The 10,306-nt window shown below is 45.1% G+C and overlaps 1 long non-coding RNA gene across 1 annotated transcript; it reads left to right on the top strand.

Moving 5' to 3' along the window:
• The first annotated feature begins 169 nt into the window (after positions 1-169).
• Positions 170-1,691, top strand: LOC128153467 (uncharacterized). Its single transcript, XR_008238966.1, has 2 exons — positions 170-254; positions 1,205-1,691. It is a non-coding gene; the product is annotated as an uncharacterized LOC128153467 (long non-coding RNA).
• Positions 1,692-10,306: the final 8,615 nt, after the last annotated feature.

Genomic DNA, 10,306 nt, shown 5'->3' with positions numbered 1-10,306 from the left:
GCGGCGAGGAGGCTGCCTTGCGGCTCCGGCCCGTGCCCAGGGTCCAGCTCACCCAGGAGAGCAGCCCCTCCCGTGGGCAACAAGTGTAGGGGTGGGCCAGGAGAAGGGAGGTGCTGGGGCGGGGGGGGACACACACCAGGCCGGCCTGGAAAATCAGGTGAGAGAGAACCGGGCGGGTGAAGCGTGAGACTTGCAAAGAAAAGCGGGACCAGAAAGGAAATACCGGGGAAGGAGTGGAGGAACCAGAGCGGCAGGTGAAAGAGGGGCAGGGAGCTGAAAAGAAGCTGTCGGGTGGGGTGGGGTGGGAGCTGGGCAGGGGCTGCCCGCAGGAGTGCGACCTGGAAAAGAGACAGACCAGCGAGTAGAGGAGCAAGTGGCAAGTGGTAAAGATGGGCTGGGCAAGTGGCAAAAGGGAAAAGGAGAGTTAGCTATCTAGATAATCCCAGAGAGAACCTTGCAAACTGTCTTGAGAAAAGGCGTAATACTGGAAATGACAGGAACATACACTCTTCATTTCCCAGTGGAGCAAACTACATGTATTGGGCCTTTGTGAAAGTACCCTCTTCTACAATAACAGAACAATCCTGTCAGTAGAGATGCCCACCCGAGAAATTTCTTTGCCCCCCTGGGATCTTCAGCTAAGTATCATGTAAATCTGCTGAGCAATAGATTCCTCAGATTTCTTTTAAAATCTCAGAACCACATGGGATAACAAACACTAACAGTCCTCAGATGGCTGGTAAGGGCATTAGAGCCAAATAAGCAGAAATCCTAGGACTTCTGGTAAACAGAACTGCAGCAGCTTCTTCTGCAGATTGGGCTGGGGTGAGGGAGCCAGGGCCAGAGAGCCTGAGAACCAAGCAGAGTAGGCTGGGTGAGCTGGGAAGTAGGTTGTTGCTGGCAGAAGGTCAGCAGCAAGTAGATACTCATATGAATAGGCACTTTGATAGTGAAAAGGACAGGGAGAGGAGATGGGTGACTTTTTTTCACATAGCCTGCCATTTTCCTCTGTTAATGTCAGGCACAGATGCAGCTAAAACCATAACTGCCTGTGGCTGGTTAGGGGCGTATTCGAAACCACATTTCTTTTGTAACTCTCTGGGGCAGTTTGTTATGATGCGTATTCTCATTGCCTGAGTCTGGTTTTGTTATTCCAGTGTGTTACGTGGTCACCAGTCTGAGACCAGTATGTTTCCCCCTGTAGGCTTAGGTAGACCTTGCAGCTCCACAGCATGGATGAGACCAAGGGCACCTTGGCCCTTCACCTGGCCAAGGGCAGGGTGAAGTCAGAAGAGGGGTTTGCATGCACTGCTCGGGAGATCACATCCTCCAGCCCCAAAATGAGTCTGGCTGGAATATGCAAGCATGGCTGGCCCTGGGAAACTTGGCCAGGTGACCCCAGAAGCTTCCAGCAGAGACTTGGCCTGGCAGCCCAGAATCTATAAAAGGCACAGCCAGGAGCTGCCAGAGGGATTTATCTTGCTGCGGACACTGAGCTGAAGCTGCAGGATGCTGCCTGCTCCAAGAATCTGGACTCTCCACGGACCTTTTGGGTGGCCAGTCAGTCCCCAGGACTTAGTGATTGTGTGTTTGCATGTGTCTCCGAGTGTTTTTCCTCCTAAACCCTGAACATTTCTCCCCTCTACTTTCACCAGCTATTCTTGTGAAAAATAAATTGAACATAGCTTTTACTTGACTAGTTGCTCCTTTGAGTAACAATTAAAATAAAACAATGTTAACTCAGATAAATGAACCTTCAGAAGGGTAAAATCAGTCCAGTTCTTGCAGTTCTACATGGGTGATTCCTAGGGATCTTTTCTAAGTGTTTTGACAAAAGTGGCACTTAGATACAAGAAGTATTTGCATGTGAAACAGAGATGTGAGGTATGTGATATCAGTAGCTCTGATACTTGCCAAATGTGAATAGGGCAAAATTTTAAGTAGACTTTGCTCATTATATAATACCTAAATCCTGCATGGATCACCACCCTGGCTAACACCATAGGTCTTCAAAGCCTCAAGTATGTGCTTTCTAGCTTAGATGCACAGCAGATTGCTGTCCTTTGCACATCTGGGCTGCAAGAACCTCACACTAATGAGTTACACGGATCATTTCATTCCTAACAGGTGAGCAAAGTCAATTTGCCTATGGCATTTGCAGTTGAGCTAAATATGTTTGCAAGTATTTTCAGGCTTCCAGAGTCTGGTCTGTCCAGCTAAGCTTGTCATTGTAGAGAGACAGTGGTATATAAATTTGCATATATCCAAAGGACAACCTTATACCTTTATTTGGGACCTTTTGAGTGTCATATGTTAAATGCTACCTAGGGAACCTCCATTTGTTGTGTCTGCTGTGGAGTGGACAACTTGGGTGAAATTTACCTCCAAGTCATTCAGTTTTTGTTAGTTTACCAGTGAGTACAGAAGCCCTGACAGCACGCAGTCCATCACAAAGATCTCTGACCAGCAGTCAGAAGAAGCAATCAAAGATGGGTATGCTTTGAGGACCTGGAATGGTTAAAGCAGAGAGGTTAAAGCAGCAACATGAACCTGACTTTCCTGCAGACAGTTTCCACCACTTGGGCATTGGCAGCTTGAACCTGCTCTTCCCAGGAACGGCTAATCAAACCTAAATTCTGGGAAATAATAAAAAAACCAAACCAACCCAAACTTCCAAATCTACTGCATTATTAGCTAGATTACTGCACTAAGCCATAAATCCAAGACCTTTCAATCCAAAAATTCCTCATTTCTTTTCACATTTTTGACTTGCCATGGATTTTTCTCAACCTTTGGTAAGTGGGTAGGTCACCAGGGATTACATAGATCACAGTGCTCCTGAAGAATGTGCACATGATTACATGGAAGTTTAGAGAAGCACAGACAAAGGTAATTGATTCTCAACCCCAGTCAACCTGAGACTGAGAAACTAGGCTTTCTGCTGCCACCCAAGAACCTAAGAGAACTGAGGGACCAGTGTGGAAGCAAGATGCCATCCATGCCTGTTTTAATTGCCGAGGCTATTGGTCTGGAGGCTGATACAGCTGCTCATTTTATCACAGAGAAAGTTTCAATAGATGTAAGCTGTTGGAAGATGCTGCCAGCTATCTTTTTTTTTTTTTTTTTTTTTTATGAGAGTAGTACTGGAAGTGGGATACTCCCTACTAATGAGCAATGACTTTCCTTCCTCTAGGATGTCATCAAGCCAGGTAGGTTTCACCTGATGGTGGGAAGGACATTTCTTAAACCACAACATTCTGGTAATGTTTCTTCCACAGACTTCTTTGATGCACACATATAAATTTAGTATCCGAGTAGCAGAACAGGCAATATGTTGAAGTGATCAGTCTGCCCTAAAATCTCGTAAGTGGTATGAGAACAGATCTACTGCCCTTCTTACTTTTTGCAGTTCATAGTATTTGATGGGTTTCACACTCCCCCTGTGGTGTTAATTAGTGAGTCACGCCAAACCTTGCTGAAGCTAACGCTCCCAACGCTGGCTGGGAGAGCCACAGGAGGTTGGCAGGAGCGGCAGGTTGAGGCCAAGATTTTAATGCCACTCTTGGTGTAAGCCTTGCCTTCTGAAAGTTTCCAAGAGTGCTCATATGTCCTCAGACACCGAAGGCAATTGGGTAGGACAGGAAACCTGCAGGACACCAGGCCTGCTAACCCCACAGTCCACAGAAATCCTTGCCAGTACTGACAGGAGCAATGGGATGTTCCAGCTGCCCAGGTTCAACTTCTCGATCTCGCACCAAGGTGCCAGGGTTCACCTCTGAGCTCTCTGTGGGACTGTGGCTACAGCTCCATGTTATGCTGGGGCTCATCTCACTATGCCAGTTTTACAGTGGTAAGAAGTGACAGGATAGCAAAGAAGCACAGAGAGAATATTCACCTGGCAAGATGGTGGAAAAAAAACCTTGAGTAAAGGGAAATGTGTTGGAAAGTTTTGTGTTTATTGCTTAGCATCATCTTATTGTATTTGTTCTTTGTGCTGGAAGTTTATTTCTGATACTGTGTCTGGAACACCTGGAGCTCTTCACAGGTGAAGGAGAAAGGAATATTCTAGGGAAACATGGTTAAGAGCTATAAGCTTCTTTCTGTTTATGGTATTATTAATGATCTCCTGTATAAATTTCAACAAATAAATGACTGGTAAGGGTATTTTTATAGTGTCCTAAGTCTCTGTGTGATAATGTGGTTGTTCATTCAAAGGTACACTCTGACCTCCTAGAAGAGGTCCTTGTTGGATGAGGGTGTTCCTTATGTTGTTCAGATAGGTATGTGCATTGTAGAACATCAGTATAAACATTAAAAAAAAAAGCTGCACAACTAAGTAATCAGAATCCATGGATGGATTTATAGATAAATAAATATATAAATAAGTAAATAAATAAATATCTACGTACAGATCCACTTTGTTCATGTGGCATTAAAATGGCTCTGTGGAGATGATACAAGTGAAACTACTCTGCAGCATAATGAACTCACAGAGGCAGTCAGTGAAGAACAGAAACACCCAGCTGGGACAAGGAAAACTTCTCCTAACTCTTCACACCTGATCTTCCAGAAGGACCTACAACATAACTTCAAAGACAAGCCTGGGAACTAAAAGTCATAACTTTTCAGAATATTAAAAACCAAGGACTGAGTATTTGCTCAATAAACGTTTTATAACCATTAAATATTTTTATACTTTTCTTCACATCTCACCAACTGTTAAGCCATCCCTCTTCCACACACGTAAACAACATCTATCTGATCTACAGGCCCATCATTGTCTCACCTCTCTTTGCCAACTATCTCCTCCCTCAAAATGTTAGTAATATTATGTTATACTCAGGGCAACCACTCCCAGCTTGATGTTTGCTGTGTCTAGATGAGACGTACAATAAGAATTGTACTTCCCTCCCAAATATCTGTTTACTCCGAGTGTAATAGATGGTATCTATCTCTGCAAATCTTGCCATCTTAGACATCTAAGATGGCATCTTAGATAGCCCTAGTTACAGAAGCACATCTAGCTCAGTGAAGCATCAGGAAAATACAGGAACGCGCAACCTGCTCCATTAAAATACTGAACTGAATTCATGGACATTGACATTTCAGAGTTAATGCCTAAACTGTGTAAGAATCTGTCTTTAGGCCAGGAACCAAACCCAAAATGGCAATTTATTCTACTACGTAAAACAAGTGAAGTATTTGTTCTCATGCCTTTCTTTTTGTCATTTATCAATCTTACACCTCACTCTTCCATTTGTCATTTGGAATGACTCCTTCTAGGATTCTATGCTCTCCTTGCTCTGATGAGGTCCATCTCCTACATTTCTTTTCTGTTTGGGAAATGCTGGTGTGTGAAACAATATAGATTTCTGCTAATAAAGAACGCTCTTTGTCTGAGCTTTGTGCCACGGACCGTTTGGGTATGTTGATCAAAGAGGTACTTTCTTCTATAAGCATTGCATCTCTGAAGGAACCCTACAATTCATTGCCTACTGTCATGGTCATCTGTTTTTCCCAGATTCCCACTTTTGCTCCAGACACATTCTCTGATAACTTCTTAAAGAAGTATTATTTCTAATTGCCTTCCCAATGTCTCTGTCCTATCCAGTGCTTGCAACTCTTCTCATGCTTTATACCATTGCAGGCCTCACAAAGGACATAGAAGACACTGATACATAAATGTAATTGCTGAGCTAATTCAGAATGGGCAGACAAGTCTCCCTGCATGATTTGCAAAAATTAAACAAAGAACTTCCATGTATGGTAGATGCCACTGAGTTTAGCCTACCTGGAAGAACTGCCCAGACAAATGAGCTGTGATTACATCTGCCAAGCTTGAACTGACTAGATTAATCTGGTATCAGCTGGTAACACAGCTAATGTTTCTTTTCTTGTAAATTACTTGGCCGAGAGGCTGGAGGGTTATCAAAACTGCGGTGGCAACTATTAATTGCCCTCAGGGATGGAGGATGTCAAAGAGATCGGGCATCAGGCCATGTGATTATCAGAGCCATTGCCAGCTTATATCAATGATCTTATATAAAAGGTAATAAATGGTTAAGATGATAGCCCTTTGGGATTGACCACCATACATAGTCATCTGATACCATGTAGAAGCTGAAGCCCAAGAACTGCAACACACAGAAGCTAAGCTGTTATACATAGACCCAGCATGTCAACCAGTCAGAATGAGTGATCTGTTCCTCTGGGGTTACTGGTATAGGACTGGTCTAAACTAGACTGGTGGGGCTGAAGTTCTGATCTGTGATGTGTTTGCAGAACAGGAATCATTATCCACTTACCCTTCCTCTCAGGCAAATACATATTAGACTGTGTATCACTGAGTACAGTATCACACCCCCCAATCTCCCTGTGACCACAGGATGCACAGTGTAGATTAGAAACAACTTTCATTCCAAAAAAGTGACAGCTGCCCTGCACCCCTACTTCTGGTGCAAAGGCTTGTCTTAGGCTTTGTAACTCAAAGTAGGTCCCATGGTCTTTCACCCTGAATGCCATCCCCTACACTTCTAGTTGGAGCCCCAACCTGGTTACACTGGAGGTAGACCGAGTGCCTTTAGGGCAGGGAGTCTTCCCTCTGCCCATGGGAATTTAAAGCCATTTAAAAGTGAATAAAGTTTCTTAAAAATTTAAAAGACCATGCCTCTGCTCAAAAAGCATGCATTGCACGAGGATATTTAGAATAAGAGGTTTGTAAAAGGCTATTAGCAGACATTCATGGATTAAATTTTCATAGTAGATGAAATCATCAGAAGGGGTTAGATACACTTTCCTTGTACTGCTTAAAAGACTGCTGTCACAGAGCTATGCATGCACCTTTTACCCCAAAGAACTTCAAGAAATGAACCTAAATGAGGACAGAATTTACAGACTGTTAGCTTATGCGACTGAAGGCTCATCCCCACGAACACAAAGGAGCAGAGGCACAATGACAGGCAGGGGAACCCCAGTAACTGCACCAGAGCTGGCTGAGCCACTGACAGGGTTGCTCCCAGGGCTGGCCCAGGGGAGCCACCAGCCCCATGGGTTGCAGGGATACCCCCAGCTGAGTCAATGGAAGACACTCCCCATCAACTCCGCATCAATCCCATTACAGACTCTGAGAGAATTACTGCCTACAGGAGCATGGGACTCACTATGGGAAGTTGGAAAGAACATTTTGGGGTTTGCAAGACTTACTATGGGATGTTTAAGGGAAGGACCAAAGACACAGGAAGGGAAAGATCAAATTGGACTGGGGAGGAACAAGTGTGGAAAAATACAGAAGAAAGGGGATAAAAGGAGCTGGACATATGTAAAGAGGTTACTGGTCAGTATGCTTGTGTTGAAGTGCAGCAAGGGCCGGAGCCTTTGCCAGCCAGGGCTCCATCCCTGGGAGGGATGGTTTTGGTGTACTCAAGGACACAGATAGCCAAGCTGTGCCAATGATCATCAAGAAGTGCAAAAGCATCCAGAAGTAACTGAAGCAAGAACCAGAAAACAACAACAAATCAGAAAACAAATGGTATAATCATCAATGAGGTATTCTCTAGCCAATCCTGTAACTAAGAACATGGAAAGATACTGGGTTAACTAGAGGTGGCTGAAAAAAGACCCTGGGGAGGGAGGACCTATGACCTTGCTCCAGGATGCAGTGCCATCTCTGCAACCTCTGAGGAACTCAGGGAGCAGAAAAGAGCCCAGGGAAACCCAAGACCCACCCATGACCCTGTGCTAGGAACCACCACACTGAACCACCCAGCCTCCCTCCAGGATTGCACCATCTCTCCCGCAGAACAAGAGGCTTGCGAAAGAAACCACAATGCCAGCCCGCCCAATGTCCCTCCCTCACTGCACCATCTCTCCCATGGTACAGGGAAGTTATGTAATTTGTAAAATTTCATATATCTGTCTATTAAGCAGATGTGGAAAGGCCACAGCCATGCTGGACTGTGGTAGTGTGCTCCCTGCCACCCCCCAACCTAACCTGTATTTCCCGTAATCCTGCTCAAGTGATAACCACCAGTGGCAGTTGTAATGGATGCATCTGGTCATGATGGCTGCATCCAGCTCAAAGTGGATTCGGGGGAGACAGATAACAACACAATAGCCAAGGGCTAATTTAAGCAATGCACCCACCTAACCACAGTGCTGGTCAATGTCTGACTCAAGCCAAATTTGGAAGAAACTAACATCTGTATTCAGTATGCAAATAAGACTATGAGTTAATTATCTTACTCCATAAATAGTGGACAGCCCAGGGCCTGCTGAGCTCTCCTGCATGGCAGCGGGCTGCACACCAGGATCTCCCCTTGAGTAGGGACGCCTCTCAAGGATAGTCCTCAAGGTTGAGAGATTCCTTGCTGCAACAGATTCTCGGTAAGCAATTGATAGCATGCTAAACTTTGAAATCTTAGCTAAGTGATATAAAGGATTGATTGTGCATATACAATACTTTAGACATAAACTGTTGACCAAGTCTGGGACTAGGATTGGATCCAGCTGCACCTAAACTCCTCTCTGAGGAGGAGTTTAGAAAGCAAGGGGTTTCTGAACCTCATGACTCAATGGGAGGGTGTCCCTGACAGTTTTGTCTGACCCTGTCCTCTATGCAGTAAATATCAAGTGAACCTTGCCATCGAATCTTGTTAAACCATGGTCACATTTACTATCAAACTTTGTTAAATGTCTGTTTTATATCAATAAACATATTGCTCCTTCTCTCTTACAAGTGAAGTGTGTCACTCCATCCATGACACAGCTGGTTCCAGACAGCTCCACCTGACCCACTGCAGGCCACAGCTGAGGACATTAACCAGGCTGGTGGTGCCTCTAAGCCAGTGAGGTGGGTTTGTAGCACCTCTGCTAAAGATGCATTTAAGAAAGGGCAGAAAGCACCAGCACAAAAGAAAAAATGACCAGGTTGGAGGAGGAGGATAGAGAAAACCATGCCTGAGCAGGGGCCAGAGCCACAGAGCTGCCTGAGCAGGGCCCATGAGGCATGACTCTAAAGGGACTGCTACTGATGGAGGAACCAGCACACACTGACCCCAATCTCCTGCACTGCCCATTGCCTCACCAAAGGGACTGAGTGCAATGTGCAGTAAGGGGATGGGAGAAGAGAAAGAGGGGAGAGAGGTGTGCAGAGGGAAGAAGGTGTGTTTTTTATGAGGGTTTCTTTGCGCTCCATTAAAGAACTAGCTCTCTGAACTCGCTCCCAAGAAGGTTTCACTTCCACTACCCCTTCTGAGTCATTCTGTGTTACTGTCAGGGATATTACTGTCCCTCCAAACTAGACTGTTCTGGTTTAGAAAGAAATACGGACAAGCCTTCCACCAGTGAGGTCCTGCTCCTGACCCCAGCTAAAACATACTTTGAATTTCTGACCTCAGGAATGAAAATGAAAACTATTATCAACAGGTCAAACCCTCACCCTAACACCTGTCTGAGATCTTTCAAGGACCATTTGAGCATCTTTGCTCTCAGCTCTTCAGTTCTTAGGCCCAGAATGTGTCTGAGTTCAAAAGGAAAGCTCTCTGGTTTTGCAGCAATCAGTCAAAGATATTTAGCGATCGTCAATGTGCAAATCCTGGAATGCTGCTACTCACATGCATGTTCTTTTTATCTGCTGAAGGATACAGTGTTGAAGGAAAGAAAGCTCCTTAAAGTTGTCTTATGTGCCCATGGTAGAGAAAGCTGACAAGTAGCACTATCCACTGGAGGTCAGTGAAAGGCTGGGGAAACCTGAGGTGAGACTGAAAATGTTTCTGCCTAAATACGGCCCCTAACTAGAAAGACCCTGAATTGCCCAAGACTGAAAGAAAATGGTATATTGGGCATAACTGGCAGAGTTTTGGTAGCAGGGGGACTACAGGGGTGACCTGTGTAGGAGAAGGTCAATGCACTGCCCTTCAGCCACAGCTGGTTCCAGCTGGCTTGGCAACAGACAACACCAACCCATCATGTGCCAAAACTCAAACCAGTCAGAGAAGCATATAGCACCTCTGTGAAAACATGTTTAATAAAGAAGAGCAGCTGGTGGGAGGAGATGTGTGAAGATACATGTAACGACACACAGAAGACAATACAGGAGCAGATACATCCTGAGGGAACTGCAGCCCATGAAGGAATCCCTGCAGGAGCAGATACTACACTGAAGGGGACTGCAGCCTGGGGAGGAATCCACACTGGGGCAGTTGAAAAGCATAAGAAACATGGAGTGCCAAGAAAGGAAACCACTACGCACTGATGTCAATCTCCTATGCTACCTGGTGCCTTGCTGAAGGGACTGAGTGTAACATTT

Source organism: Harpia harpyja, chromosome 17 (assembly GCF_026419915.1).
Source record: "Harpia harpyja isolate bHarHar1 chromosome 17, bHarHar1 primary haplotype, whole genome shotgun sequence".
Classification (NCBI taxonomy): domain Eukaryota; kingdom Metazoa; phylum Chordata; class Aves; order Accipitriformes; family Accipitridae; genus Harpia; species Harpia harpyja.
Note: the sequence above shows the minus strand (reverse complement) of the source record. Positions and strands in the feature narration are given on the sequence as shown.